At 38.1% G+C, this 16,273-nt stretch overlaps 1 protein-coding gene across 6 annotated transcripts in view; it reads left to right on the top strand.

Annotated features, from left to right (window-relative positions):
- LARGE1 (LARGE xylosyl- and glucuronyltransferase 1) overlaps positions 1–16,273 on the top strand; it is a 291,854-nt gene that overhangs the window by 2,512 nt on the left and 273,069 nt on the right. The gene's annotated exons all lie outside the window — the stretch shown is intronic.

Below are 16,273 nucleotides of genomic sequence, written 5' to 3'. Positions count from 1 at the left end.
GTACATACCCTCTTGTAAGTTGCTGGTAAGGAAAGCATAGCTTGGGGGTATTTGGATGGCAGTATGTAGCAAGCTTTTTTTTTTTAATATCTGAAATATGCATGACAACTGTTTTCTTCTATGTTCAGATGATGTAAAAAGATTATAAGTTTTCTCAGGTCTGGAGAAATATGTACTGGTTTATTTGAAGGAGCACTGAAAACAGTATTACTAATATGTTGAATTCCCTGTGCCAGCTATTCGGTCTACAGGAATTCCAAAGTACAGTCCTCAGAAAGCCAAAGTGCAGAGCAGCTGTGAATGACTGCATGCCTGTTGACAACACTAAGATCTGTCAAAGGCCTGATCTCCTGAAATTTCAGTGTGTATAACTTTATATTAGCAAAAGTAATATTCTGTCTGAATGAATTGTTTTAGAAAACTGATGCACTTAAATCACTGAAGTGTTCTTAAATATAGTGGTTTTGAAGGAACAATTCTCCAAACTATTACTTGTGTGACTATTTCTTTTTCAAATGTGTATTTTTTGTTTTCACCTGGAATAAATGATCAGTTGTCAATACACCCTTCCTGGAATACTCTCCTTTTTCATCCTCTCATTTCTTGTATGTATGTCTTTACGAGAGCAGTCTTAAAAAAACAAATACACACACACAAAACCAACAAAACCCAAGCCATTTTGCCTGGTGTTTATAAACTGAAGGCTAATAATGGGGAAGATTCATAACCTGCCTATAAAGTCTTTGCACTATATGCTAAACTTGATCTACATGCAAACTCCTGTTGGTGTTGAGTGGAGTGCTTGTCTAGATCCACAACAGCATTCATTTTTTTTTGCTTTCTCTTAATTTTCCTGACTTTTATGAAAGCTTATGTGTATGAGCTCCTTCCAGCTTTGATTGAAGACTTTAATCATTGGCATTAGAATAAACTTAAAGAAATCTAAGGGTATGAGATTTCTGGTGTATCTATTTTTCTTATGGCCTACGTACACTGATAACATTAAGATAAAGACTTATGCGAGAAAAGGACATAATGGCCAATGCAGGTTTACATTTCTTTGTAAGTTTCTTTTTCCACTTCCTCCAGAGTTAGGTGTATTGGTTATTTGACTAATTCTGTGGCTAAAGAACTTTCTGAAAAGTAGTTTTGTGTAAAGAAACATATATGAGCACATGCACTCTTTTTGCTCTGTTGGTTGTCTGGGTTTGGCTCATCTTCATTTTTGTAGCGAGTGCTAGCTTTAAAAAACAGTCATTGTTCATTATCCCACATTTGGAATAATTTAAGAGCTGGAGAGTCAGAACTACCATAAAGGAAGGTAATTTTACTCTTCCTTTTTTTTTTTTTTTTAATTTTGGATCACTAATTGTCTATTCCTTGTGGTACACCCACCTGAAGATACAGGTTAAAAAATGAGCTTTGTAGCTTGTGAGGATTCTTGACTCTCTTTGGTGTCACTTGGCTCGGTATTTGAAGGTCTGTCCTGTGTCTTGTCAAAGCTTGTTCAATGCATGGCTGTAGAAGGAGAGTAGTAGATAACGAATTCTATTTAGATGGAACTCGATGGCTCAAAAATCAAGGAGAAAATTGCTAGAAAGGATTATCCTGGCCTTGGCACTGACTTTGAACTAAAACTGCCAAGACTGGTATCCTTGTTTAAATGCCATCTGTGTCAGAATTAGAAGCAAACTGTCTACAATAGTTTCATTACCTGTTTCAATGTGCAGATCAGATCAGGTCTGATCTAACAGTGCTTACAGAAGTGTCCATATCACTGTTCTTTCGGGGATATAGTTACTATTTCCACAACAATGGACTTAACTGGGAAGAAACTGCACTTAAAATTGGCAAGAAGAACCCCAGCAATGTCTGTTCAATGCTATTACAAAAAGCCAGATCTAATCACATAAGCCTGATGATGGAGGAAGCTGGGAATCTCAGATGGTGCAGGCAGAATGCAGTCTTCCTCACTAACTTCCACATAAGGTAGGTACGTTGGAAAATAGTAAAAATAAATAGATGACACTTCAAGGAAAGAGTTCATTGTCCTTAAGCCTCCAATCTGTTGACCAGTGTTACGAGGAGAGAGATGCCGCCATCACTCTACTTTTCTCCCATGCCTTTTTTAGTATTGATGAGTCATTTCTATTACTCGATGTCTATACCAATCTTGTGTCTACAGGGGATAGTTGCACATGTTGACCCAAACCCTATGCATGCTTCCTGAGGGGCAGCTAGTCAAGGGTCATATCAATTAAGAGTGGCTGTTTTCCCAGGTATCTCTGAAAATGACAGAAATTGTACAAAATTCTGTTCTGCTGTTGTTTGGCAGAACTGCAAGTAGCAGTGCTAACACCAGAACCGTAGCTTTTTTGAATTAGAAGGACAACACCTATATGAGTTTAAACCTGCTTTCACATTCTTCTACAAGAGAACATACATTCAGCAAAATACCCTAACTTTTTAGGTGTTCCCCCACTTCCTTCACCAGAATTTTTCTGCTACTTAAAAACTTACAGGGAAGTGGAGTTTGTGCTTTCAGTTGCAGCTTTCAACAGTTCCTCTAAGGTTTATCCTAGAGTTTGATATTTACATGCAAAATGCCATCATTTCAGTTGGATCATTAGCTTTTGGATTTTATCTCCTGATAGGCATTTGACAGCTAAGGCTTAGGACCAGAAGAAAACTAGAAAACTGTGTAACTGAGCAGTCTTCATTTAAATACAGAGAAAAAGAATGAAGGATTTTGTTTATTTTGTTTTAAGGGGAGGAAGAGGAGAGAAAGTGCAAAGAAGTAAAGGAAAGGAATTGCAGAATTAGTTTCTTTTTTTTCAGTGCAAAACTTTTTCTTAAAATTTCCAGATGTACCTCTTTAGGGAGTTGACAATTAGTTTGTCTATTTGGAGAAAAGAATGCTTCTCATACTGGAATAAAAAATGTTATTGAATGGTGAAATGGGGGGAGCAAGAATTGTGAACTTTTAAGACAAGATGAAGCTTCCAGCTAATACTCAGGCTTCTCAACCCAGCTCCTTCTGGCTGAGTTTCACTTTTCTCCTCTCTCTGACTGCCCTGCTGTACCCCTGAACCTCAGTTGCCGCAGGACTAAATTCCCTTGGTAATTGGTGCCCCTTCTGTCTTCAGTTACTGCTGCTGCTAATCAGTACTGTAAATGGAATTTTTTGTTCAGATATTACTGGATCTCAATGTATGAATCTGCTTAATTCAATATTTTTCAGGTTGAAGGTACTAGAAAGGTGTATGCCACTGGATAGACATAAGAAATGAAAGCAAATCATTCTCGTATTATTAAATCCCCAAATATATGTTCTTTAGATCATGATTCTCACCAGAATATTAGCTTTCATTTATCTTCTAACAGAAGGGAGTCCTAGGCTTCCTGTTTTTTTTTTTTTTTTTTTTTTTTAATAGAAAATGAACTGACACTAACTCTGAGGCTCTGCAAGCAGCAGTTAAATTCTGTAGTCTCATCTTTTTTTCAATCATAAGACTGGTTCTAGAGTGTGACTCAGATTTAAACACAAGGAGGTTATCATTCATGTAAGACAAGTCTTCTAAGATAAAATATTGACTGGCGTGCTTGAGAATTCTTAAATAACCTAAAACGGTTCCTACTGCTTTAAAAGGGTATGATCATCTGTATTTTTTGATTCTTCAGTGTTGAGTGTACATGCAACTACATGCTTTTTTGTCGAAGTAGAGAAATGGAGCACTGAAGAATGAGGTCCCTGTAAAGGTGGACTTTTAATGTTCTTATTGGAATTTTTTATTACTGGAATATTTTATAACTTGTGTCCTTGATCTTGGTCTTCCAGAACTCTTTAGTATCAACTGCATTTATGAGAAAACTGTTCCTCTTCAGTGACTATTCCAAGTAGTTGAAATCAGTAGGTGATGATGTTGTAAACAATTTTTAGTGCTTGGAAAATTGCTTGTTGATGTTAAGTTACACAGAGCAAAAAATGATTGGTTTAAAGAAATGGTAGAAGCTTTTAGTTTGGGAAGTTTTCTTTTATTGAGATTTATGCTGACAAAATGCATGACGCTACAACTGGTGAAAGACAGAAAAAAATGCTGAGTCCACTGGAAGAAAGGACTTGCTAGTGGCTGAAACAAACCATTTGGTGATGGACAGGAAAGGGAGGGTTTTGTACTTGATGATGTTGATTTTCTGTGAAGTTTTTCAGACAACTATTCAGAATGCAACCAGACCAATAGTTTGGGTTGTGCTATTACCTCAGAGAGTAATAATATACATGTGTAAGCTGAGAATATTTCAGATGTAGCTGTCTTAAATGCATTGTCTAGCAATCATCTTGCAGTTTACAATGGGTACGTATGAGAATAAATTCACATCCTTCCATAGGTGTTCTCAGGCCTCAGATGTGAAGAGGAGAGTATACTAGCAGTGGCTTAAGTTACTGCATGTTAGAGAATAGACTGCCTTAGCTTACTGAAGAATTACTGGAATCCTTGCCCAAGTCTCTGCTATGGGAAACCTAGGAAAAAGGAACTTCTCTACTGCAGGTACCCAAAGCCATGCCCCTTGCTTTTGCATGCCCCGCTGGGGCAACTCAATGTAAAATCTCTACTTCTTCATACTGCCAGTGTCCACTGCTCACACACCAGTGCTCATACCTGGCACCGGAGGTCTATCAGGCTGCATGATATATTGGAAACATGTCAAATTTCCGTTCAAGAAGCTTAGATTTTTATTTGTTACAATCGCAATGTGAATAACTGTGCACAGTTGGTGAATGGGCTGGGAAGAAAATGTTCTTAACATATTTTCTTCATCAGGATGAGCAAAAATAATGATGTTGTGCCACTAGTATATAAGGAACTGAAATGGATGACAATTATTTTTCATATGCAGAATAACTTTAGCAATGCTCTAGTCTTAGGCGTGTTGTGGAAGTAAATCCGTGGGTTCCATAATGCTTTACAGAGCTGGTTAGAGTGAGGAAAATAAACTGATCCACTGCAGGTGAAGTGATTTGAGCAAAGTTGCCCAAGTGGTTAGTCAAAAAGCAAAGAACAGAACTCAGGTTTCCTGAAAGAGTCACTGTCCTATGCCTTAAGCACATGAAAACACCACTGTCTTTAGCAAGAACTATTGCTTAATATATTTGTGCCTTAGATGATAAAACCAAGTCACTGATGATACTCAGCATGTAACAACTATTTTAATGTAAATATGCAGAATGTATGTGCATCTTAAACAAAAAAAAAAGTTAAATGACAATTGATGAATGACTAAATAAACTTACCACAGTAGAATTTACAGGTACTCTTTGTTCATTTAGGGGCAGTGTTGTGACCAAAAGAAGAAAAGAGTGTGTTTTACTTCTCAAGAATAGAAAGTGGTACAGAAAGCTTGAAGGAGCAAACAAATATATCTTGGTCTTTAAAGGTTGTAGGTTAATGTTCTTTAAATCCATGGAGTTTATCTATGGCCAGGTGATGCCCAGAACCTCGAGAGGGAAGCTGGCGCAGGCCACTGCGATTTAGCAGAGGTCCCTATAAAGGAACATTAAGGAGACAAGAGTCTCCACTGAACTATTGCCACGTGCTATTTGGCTTAAAAATGTCATACTTTCATTTTATATCAGTTCTAGCCAGTGATAAGCAGGGGCAGACACAGGATCTGTTGGCATATTCATATGGCATGGATCCCACTGTGCTGCTGTGCACATTTTTTAAGGGGGAAGCGGGTAGAGAGAGATGAGAAATGGTACTGAGGTAAATCCATATTTAACAGGTGTCTGAAGGTGTGATACAGAACAAAATTTTCAGATGTCCATTTTTGTCCCAAATCTCTTCCAGTTTTTCATAGCTGATGTTCTTCCCTTTCTGTTCTCAGACCAAAAAATATCAGATTCTGTATCAGTTATAAAGATTTCTGGACCTGCAGTTAGCATCAAGAATTCTCTGAAACAATTCATTTTACAGCATATTTTATTTTCTGTGTTTGGCTTTTGTTCCTCAGTTTCCTTTGTGCTGTGTTGGACATTGGTATGTTGAGAAAGGCCTGAGTTTGATTTTTTAATATTGTTTTTTTCTTCTTTCTTTTCCCTTTCTGCCAGGCTTTCATATTTTGAGTTGCTATGTATGAAGGTAATATGATTTGGGAAAACTTCTTGAGTTTTCTGTTTGAAACAGTGGAATTGCAGCTGTAGTGTAGAAAACAGTTATTTATTCATGCTACTAAAATGCCTAGAGGCCGTGGTTGAGAGAGGGCTCCCTTCATGCTGGGTGAAGCACAAATACACAGACTCTGTGTACCTTAAGGGTACTTTATGGAATAGGAAGGCTGGTATAAAGCAGCAATATAAGCACTAATGCGTGGATGGAACTTTTCTGACACAGCAGGGCTTTCATAGAATGGTTGAGGTTGGAAGGGACCTCTGGAGGTCATCTGATCCACCCCCCTTGCTCAAGCAGGGTCACCTAGAGCAGGTTCTCCAAGACTATGTCCAGGTGGCTTTTGAAAATCTCCAAAGAGGGAGGCCCCACAACCTCTCTGGGCAACCTGTGCCATTCAATCACTGTTACAGTAAAAAAACTCAAAAGTTTCCTGAGGTTCAGAGGGAACCTCCTGTGTTTCATTGCCTCTTTTCCTGTCACCGAACACCACTGAGGAGGATCTGAATCCATCTTCTTTACATTCTCCCTTCAGATATTGATGTTTTCACATCCCTCACCAGTTTCAGCTCCAGGTGGGTTCTAGCTTTCCTGACTGCTCAGGCAGCATCTCTGTATTCCTCACAGGTTACCTGTCCTCGCTTCCACCTTCTGTATACTTTCTTTTTGTGTTTGACTTTGGCAGTATCTCCTTGTTCATCCATGTAGGCCTCCTGGGAATTTTGCCTAACTACTTGCTCATTGAGATGAACTGTTCTTGAGCTTGGAGGAGGTGATCCTTGAGTATCAACCAACTTTCTTGGACCCCCCCCACCCTTCCCTCCAAGACCCTGTCCCATAGTATGCTTGCAAGGAGATTCCTGAAGAGGCCAAAGTCTGTTCTCCTGAAGTCCAGGGCTGTGATCTTGCTTTTTGCCCTTCTGCCTCCTCTAAGGATCCTGAGCACCACCATGGTCACTATAACTCAAGGCTACATTTGACCCTCACATCCCCAGGGAGCCTTTCCTTGTTTGTAAGTATGAAGTCCAGCAGAGCACCTCTCACTGCTGGCTCCTGTATTGCTTGAGTCAGGAATTTGTCATCTGTGCTCTCCAGGAACCTCCTGTATTGCTTCTGTTCAGTTGTGTTGTCCTTGACGCAGACATCAGCGTGGTTTAAGTCGCAAGGACCAGCTCCTGTAAATTTGATATTGCTTCTACCTCTCTGTAGAAGACCTCATCCACTTCTTTTACCTGGTCAGGTGGCCTATAGCAGATGCCCACTTCAATGGTAACTCATACTGGTCAGGTCTTTAATCTTTACCCATAAGCTTTCAGCTCATCATCCATGCCCAGGCAAAGCTCCATGCGTTCCAGCTGCTCTCTCATATGAAGGGTGACTCCATCTCCTTGTCTTTCCCACATGTCCTTCCTAAAAAGCCAGTATTTCTCCATTGCATCACTCTAGTCATACAAGCCATGCCACCATGTGTCATCTCAACAAGGTTGTACCTGTGCAGCTGCCCATGATTCTGTAATTCTTTGTGTTTATTCTCCTCATGTTTATTCATAGAAAAAATAGAAACCCACAAAGGAAGGAAGCAATTCAGTTAAAAGTACTGTTTTTGCCAATATCACTGTGACTACTGTGGCAGCTTCTGCTAGCCAAGTTATGTCAATCAGCAGTCACTCTTCAAACTGTCAGGCAACATAGCCAGGGTGTCAGAAATTCCCAAAGTGAGAAACCATTCCTGCCCAAAAGAGCTTAAAAATTACAGAAGTAAGAGTGTTTGAAAACGGATAGTTTGTACTTTCATTTTTGAAAATTTTTTTGGATTGTACTTTTAATCTCAATAATTTGTTATTTGAATAATACTTTCTTATTTATTGATGGTTTTGTTAAATGTCTTCGGAAAAGATAAAAGCTGTAGTCCTGTGATCCGCTGGAAGCAGCAACATGGGACAGTTCTGAAAAAATTCACTGTGGTTCTAGGACATAACTGTTTTTCTCTGTCAGGTTACATTACTTTTTAATTAATGTGGTATTTTAAGTACATTTTTATATTTGGCTTGAAAGTGCTGAAATAAAATCTTACAGTAGTGTATAACACCAATTTTTTGGACTAACCAAACAGAAATCTTTAGCAGGATGGAGACAAATCCCACTGCACCTGCCACATGATGGTAATTTAAGAAGGTGAAATGTATCTAACATGGCAGGAACTGAGTCATTCATTACAGACAGCAAGAAATCCAGATTCCCTTGTGGTTTTGTGTCTTTTTCTTTACCTGTATTCACCATGCATATCTGAGTTTGTGATACAACTTTTTTGATCATCAAGAACTCGTTCTATTTGGTTTGTTTTGAGTCAGGTACAGCTGTCGTTTTTAGGACCTGGTATCTTTGGTTAATCAGAGCAAAATGGAATTTCTTGTGAAGTTTTAGTGGATTGAGCACTAGTATTCTAGCAGGCCAGAGATAACATTAAGAGTGAGAAGCATTTTCAGGAGCCATTCCTAATGAATCTTTATAGTGAGAAATCACTCTCTAATTGTTTGGGTTATCTCAGGCCTGTTTTTGAATCCTCTGTGCTTTCAACCAAGGAGGTTGTTAGATAAAGCTCTCTGATGTTTTCAGTTAGATATTCCTGTCTAATGTCGACCTGGCAACCAACTTCCCCCTTGTTTTTTTTTCCTGACCAGAACTCTTACCTGAGTTGACTGTGGCAACCCAGTGCAAATTCCCTCTAGTAACCAAGCCTGCTAAACTAGGCTGAACAATGGGAGGACATGAAACCTGTGCTCCTTGCTCTTTTAACTAACTTTTGTTTCTTTCTCTATTAAGTTCAAGCCCCTAATTTTTCAAGGCCCTACTGAAAACCCCAGTGGGAATGTTTCTGCCAGGTTCACGTGACTTCAAGCTGGGCCCTTAATGAGCTGAGCATTAAATACCAAAGTGAAAAACTTTGCTGTTCTTGCTTTACTTTTCCTATAAGCTGTCTCATTGAAAGCAGTCCTGCTACAAGTGGAGTACGTGAGGTACTAACCCATATAGGTGAGAGTCTGTCAGAGTCCTGCTCTTTGGGATGGACTCGCCATCCATCAGCTACCAGTGTTTGCTGTGGTGGCATGCTAGCAAGCATGCACTGATGCTTCTGGATGCCATGGGATTCTCAGTAGAGATCCCAGCATTGATTTATCTTTGTAGTGTTACATACCCCAAGTGAACATGAATTCAGTAGCAGGTAGTGTTTCACAATGAATCTTTTGCATAAGTCTTTCCTGTTGGCTGTGGCTCTAGAGCCACAAAGCACTCTAACAAATGAAAATGAAATTCAGCAGGACATGTAATGGACAAACTTAAACAAATTACAGCTTTATATCTGGCATCTTGACTCTTCTAGGCTTGTATGCCTTTGGAAGTTCAGCAATGAGAACTTCAAAGGAAAAACACTTTATTCCCAATAAGGGTATAAAAGCTTTTCTTAGAGTGGCATAGAATAAAAAAAAATTGCAGTCTTAATTTAAGAAAAGCAACAGGAATTTCAGTTGAAAAACTATTAGTGCTGAAAGCAACGCAGGTCTACCAGGCTCTTTCAGTATACAGTAATGTAGTATTTCTTTGTCGTTCTTGCTCTGCAGAACCTGTTTCAGTGTGTCACCAAGATGAGAATGAAACCACAGTATACAGAACTGAGGTATCAGCCAGCCATCCGTCCATTTTGCTACCAAATTCTCCATCCCCTTTTCTTGTTTCTTGCAATGAAACAATGATTCTTTTATGCCTTGGCACATTATAATATTTGCAAAGTATTTTTGAATGATGAAATGCATCAGAAAGGCACTAAGTATTCTTACTTTCATTTAGAACTAATTTTCATTCAAGATGTTCTTGTCATGGCTTATACTTAGTGTGAAAACTGGAGGGGATGCTGTGATTTTAAGAATTTTGGGCTTAGTTGTTTTGCTGGCAGAACACAAATACAGATATGTGAGGTTTTGCTCTGATTCTGTGGCTCAGGAGTAGCTTTTTTGATGCAGATGAGTATCTGTATTCTAGAAGCCGCTTTGCTAGGGACTGGCATAGAAGTGTATCTGAGATTACTTGTTATTTCTAGAATGCAGATTGGGATGTGCTCAGTGCATTTAATTTATCTCTCTAAGCATCACTGATTGTCCAAGATACCGTCAAACTTGTAGTGGTTAATTCTTCTTTTCCCTGCATGTTTGTAACTAACAGACCAACTGAAATTTTGGATTCTTAGATATTTATTTTTTTTTAAATACTAAATACTCAGATAAAGGAGAGATTCTCTACCCAGGCTTGACACAGTTAGTGCATAATTTCTTGCTATTGTTAAGCTACAGATTGGAGGAAGAAGTTCTGGAATCCTCTTCATTGAGGTGAAGGTAACTGTGCCATGTTACATAGTTGAAATTCTCATCTTTAAGTTCATTAACTCCTGCAAAATTATTTAGAGTAAGTACTGATCTGTAGACAATTTCTAAGGTTCTTGGTTCTTGATTTACTAGGAAATTCAGATTCATATACATTATTTTTCCATCTGCGTGTGCATCTGTAAAACATTCAGGGATTCACAAACTGAAACCACTGATTTAAAATCAAGCGTAAACTGATACAGGTCTAATTTCTGTAAATACAGCTTAGGAAATTGTATTGCAGAGCCATTGAGGCTTGCTCCAACTATATAACAATGTAATGGCATGATGTCTGTTGACTTGGATTTTGGAACAGGACTTGAATATGTGATCCTAAAAAGCTCCAAGAACTGTTTTTCTTCAGTTCTGAGTGGTATTCATTACTTCTTAAGTTTTGCCTTCAATAGTTGTCTTTATTCAAGTGCATATTTACTTACCATAAGAAGTGATGATGGCTTACTTCACGGGACAAATGAAAGGTTATCTCCATGCATCTTTTCAGTATTATGGGAAATTTCATGTCATAAGAAGCACATTTCCCCCTGTACAAGTATGAAATTGTGTTGTAAATGAAATCCTTAATTACTGCTCAGCTTTGCTAAGCTTTTTACTTGAGTCAGCAACTGCCTCGCTGAAAAGCACCATAATTTTGAAGCAGAAATTTAAGACTGAAGATTTTAAACCAATTTCTTTCTTTCCCATCTTTAAGAAACTAGTGGCTTAGCAGTCAGGAAGAAGAGCATTCTGGTTTTATAAACAGTATTCACATTCTTGTATTAGTAGATTAGACCAGCATGTTCGTGTTTCTCCACCACCTCCTCACTGACTCTCTCACTTTGGGTTTTCCTTCTAGTTTTTGGACCCCACCTTTCAGTTTGAAACTGCATTTTTTTACTAATCCAGTTTTGGTCCACATTTTGGATCAAATGTGTGTGTGTCCCTGGGAAAGAGCGGCTGCCTTGAGACCAAATGTTTGCAGTTGCTGACTGAAAAAGAAAACGTTGATGTTAAGCTAGGTGTTTGGGAATTTTTTTTCTTTATGCATGAAAGTGTATTGTGAAAAGTGTTCTTAGAAATTGAGAAGTTTATGTGTGTCTGTAGTGATGTCTGTAATTCAAACAGAGGTGAGGTGGCATGATGACATGCAAAAGATTTGTGGGTTACTTGATGAAATCTTTTAATTATCTGCTTAGAGTTGCACAGAACATCAATTTCTTATTTTATCTGGAGTCCAAGTTAAAGTCCTAGTTTGTACTATGTACAGTGCTTATTTGTACTATGTATAAATTGAGCAATTTTCCTTAACTCTAGTCTTCATTTTGAGTTAGACTATGAGATGTTTACACACCGTAGTCTGTGATGAATGTTCTAGATATTGTCAGTGAAAGTGGTGGTGTTATTTTGAGGGTGATTACTCCCTTGTTGCGTCCCCAAAATGTGTGGTGACCACCGCTTGCTAGACTGGCCGTGTTTCTTCTATGCTTTAGCTATATTTCCCTGGTTTAGCTGCTTGATTTCCTTAATCATACGTTTGGATTGTGAGAGTAGCTTGAAACAGGCATAGTTTCGTCATTAGGAATTTGCACCATGGTTAGCACAGCAAAACCATGGGTCTTTGGTGGTGCCTGGCAACCATGGTCCGTAATGCCCAGTATAGTGCTCAATAATTAAAGCATTACACAGTTGGACAAGACTGGCAGGACTCATTAAAAACACACTCTTATCCTAAGGTTACTGAATGCATCTTTAAAGCACACCCTAGATTCTCTCTTAACAAGCGAGAGGGTTTTTCTGTTCGCTGTTCATAACTACAGGGGACTCTGTTGTCCAGGTAGTACTGGTAATAATAGATACAATATTAAAACAAAGATGGAGGTACTGAAAGCAAAGAGGGAGGATGCAGAAAATGGTCTGTAATCCTCTGGGATAATGGCCTTAAGCCACATGCCCTTGCGATTTATGCACTTGTTTTTATTTGTCCTCTTTGACAGAAAGCTTTGCCACTGAAGAGATTTGATAATAACCTCTTCAGTATGATTGTAGTCTCTTGTATTCATGTAATAAACCAAATAATTTTGAACCATTTATGAGTTTAGTCATTCTTGCTCTGTGCATTTCACCTCTGATTTCACCTTCAATAGCTTAGATAGAACTAGATAAGGACTTTCTGCTCACTTAGTTCTGTCCCATGGTGATACTACATAGAAATATCTTCCATTTTGTACTTTGATATATGGCACACTAGTAAGGAACGCATATGCTGTACCTGCAGTGTCTATATGTGCGGTTGGTAATCATGTGAATATAGGTTGGCGGAACTCATGTATTTGTGTGCTTTCAACAAATACTGCAAACAGTAAAGACCTATATTAAAATAAACAATCTGAACCAGAGGAAAAAAAAGGGGGAAAAGATAATTTATTTCTTTAACTTGCAAACTTTACTGCAGCCTCAGTTTTAGAGTAGCAAATGTTGCAGTGATAGAATCTATAAAGGAAGGATGGAAGTGAGTTTCAGATCACAGCTAGGTTATTTCAAGAGCCGTGGACTTGAGCAGCTGAGGAGAGCATATATGGAAGAAAGGTAACATGCTGGAGCAGGGAACTGAGAGATTAAACCATTGCTGATCTACTTGGCTGTTTTAGAGCTATCTGAGAGGTTTTTTTTTCTTTTTTTCTGGAGAGGAATTTCTTCTGGAAAGAAATAAAAATAGGGCTTTTACCTTACAGCTTTTGTGACTCTGCATCTTCTTGGTACATCAAAATGTTACCTTTGTTTTTATCCATAACCTTGTAATGAAAAAAGTTGTTCCAGAGCTAGTCTTTTATGTCCTCTAAACTGAGCTGGCTTCCCTGCTGTGGCTTCAATAATGCATCATTTCGTAAGTTCAGAGGATTTAGCGCGTTTTGGGTGAATCTGTGAGTTGCTGTTAGATAGTTAAAAGGAAAATAGCTATAATGGATTGGATGCAAAGCTGCTTCCCCAGCTTCGTTCCTATCCCGCCCACTAACATGCAGAAGCATCTGTCTCTCATCTCTTCTCTGCCTGGTGCTACGCGTGAGTGCATTTTGACAAACATTTCATGAACAGAGATCTTTGGAAAAACCTATGAGTCGAAGTTACAGTGGTGAGAAATGCAAGTAGTGCTGCCTTACGAGATAGCTGCTTGTGCAATAGAGAGTGGTGCTATAGCAAATAAAAATATTTCTGTAGTAAATGTTACCACGGCAAATGAACCTGTCTTCTCTAGCTCTGCTGAAATACAGCATCTCTAAATTAATAACGATTACTTACAACTTCAAAAAAATGCAGGGGACTTTGGGTTATATTCTTCACAGAAGTCAGAAATGCTTTTCTTTTTGTAAGGTTTTGTGGATATATATTCTGTCTTTTGAGTAGTCTGAATGCTGTGCAAAGGAGGAAGTTTTTCAGTTAAGACACTCTGAAGATTATGATCATGTTGTGAAAACCGAAATGGCTTTATTTTTATTTTTTTTATTTTTATTTTTATTTTATTTATTTTTATTTTTATTTTTATTTTTAAAATTTCAGACTTTGTACATTTGCAGATAGGAATTACGACTGAAATTATATATCTGGAGGAATAACTGAAATCTGTATCTGGAAGAAAGATTGGTGATGTGCAGAAATTCATTGTAACTTAGAGTAGCTTTCCAGTTTAGAGTGTTTATCTAAGTATGCATGATACATGTATTGCTTCACTTCTTGGAACGTGTGTGTATATGATGCTTGCAACATGGGATGATAAAAAGGGTTTGATCTCATACGTTTTATTTTGTTATGTGAACTTGCTGCAATGATTTTACTTGTTACTTACTCTGCTGGTGCAAGGAGTTTTTAAGGTAACATTTCTGACTGGAAAGAAATAGTGTGTTCTGAAAACAACTCCAAGTAATGCTACAATTTACAGCAAAGATAAAGCCTTTAATTATTTTGCTAACAACAAGGAACTAGAGGATTGTACTCATTTGAATTGGATCTAATAGCTCTGGGAATTCTGGAATAATGTCCAAGAAGCAGTTAAGTTGGCTGTTGGGTGCTTAGTTTAAGAAAGTGTTGATGTGTCATGTGTTCCTGCCCTAATGGGGTAAACCACTATGAACTCTTGCCACTTTGTTTTCTGTATCCACTTGTTTTGACTATATCTGTTCAGGTTTTCATACTTTCAGCAGCTCATAAGCAAAAAAGTTTGTAAAGCTGAAGTGGGAGGATGCTGGGGACACAATGTTGTGTTCTGCAAGTTGCATGCTGCTGGCTTCAGAAGGGTTTTTTGAGTATGGAAAATAGTAAAACAGACAGAGTGGCAACCATGTAAAACCGAATGCTTTTCTTTTCATTCCTTGATGAGTGTCCTTTGCATTTATGAACCAGAAGTATGTTATTACTGCTTACATTTTAAATCAACTCTTTGCTTGTTTGTACTGTTATAATGCACCTTAAGGTTGGAAAGAAGTGCCATGTAAATTCAATCACACTTAAAACCAACCAAACGAAAGGAGTTGATAGCAGTACAGCTAATCCTTTGTCAGGTGCTTGGTAGACCTGTTTATTGTGAGAACTTCGTTAACTTCTTGGGAAGGTTCTCTCTGAGCCAGAAGGGCTCCAAATAGGTGGCTGGGCTACTCAAAGCCCGAGTGTTTCATGTGACTGGCTAGGAAATCTGACTTTAAGGTTTAAAGAACTTCATCTACAAATCTGTTCAAACCACCTGTAACTTAATAAAATTACTTCCTCTTCCTTCACTGAGAGGCTTGCAAGGTTCTTTAGTGTACAGGTGACTCCTGGCAAGATGAAGCCTTGCCATCATACTGAAGCCTTGCCATCATACTGAAGCCTGAGGAGAACATTTTGACTTTTCTAAACCGCTGTAGTAGTAGTTTGGTTTAACTGACTTCAGGTTTTTGTGTTAAAAAATTACAGTTGTTTGAAGTTTTGACCACATTCATGTGATTAAACTTTGATTGTTTGAGGGGGGGAGATTGGTAGGCTTCCTTGTTGAGTTGTGATTTTTATTTTTTGCAGATGGACTTCTTTACTATTATTTCCATGTGACATACAATTTTATAAATTTATTTTTATACATGTTTTGCGTTCAGTGTTATTCAGATTGATCCCCTGCTGTTTTTTTGTTTCTTAAGATTGTAATGTTGAAAAAGACTCTTGTCAGCGTATGTTACCTTTTACGTTGTCCATCCTTCAAAATGTTAGCCTGACAGTAAATTGTGCAGTGCTTTGTTTTCCCCCTAGGGGTAGTTGCAGAGATTAGCAGGGCAATGAAATGGGAGGAGAAGGCATCTGGAAGGTAAGACTTTCCAGATGGATTTCTTGTTGAGATATAATAGGGGATGTGCTTGGTATTTCTTTTGTGTTTTTTGAGAGAATAGGATGCAAAATTTTTGCTTTTAATTTCTTAGTATTTTCTTTCTTTTTTTTCCCCCATAATGTTCACTAATGCCAGGGGAGTTAATCTGATCATCTAGCCTGATGGAATCAGGCTGTAGAATTCCAGCAACTATTCCTGGCTTCAGGAATTGAAAGTCCATAAATAATGATTAAGCTGTATCTAACACTGAGATTTTATTAGGAGTCATAAAGAAAGTACCACATTTCACCGTTTGATCCACTGATAATTTTATCTTGCATTGTCAATTGTGTTTCCTGCTTTCT

This window comes from Patagioenas fasciata, chromosome 1 (genome assembly GCF_037038585.1).
Source record: "Patagioenas fasciata isolate bPatFas1 chromosome 1, bPatFas1.hap1, whole genome shotgun sequence".
Taxonomy (NCBI): Eukaryota; Metazoa; Chordata; class Aves; order Columbiformes; family Columbidae; genus Patagioenas; species Patagioenas fasciata.
The sequence above is the reverse complement of the archived record's forward strand: the minus strand, read 5'-3'. Positions and strand labels throughout refer to the sequence as shown.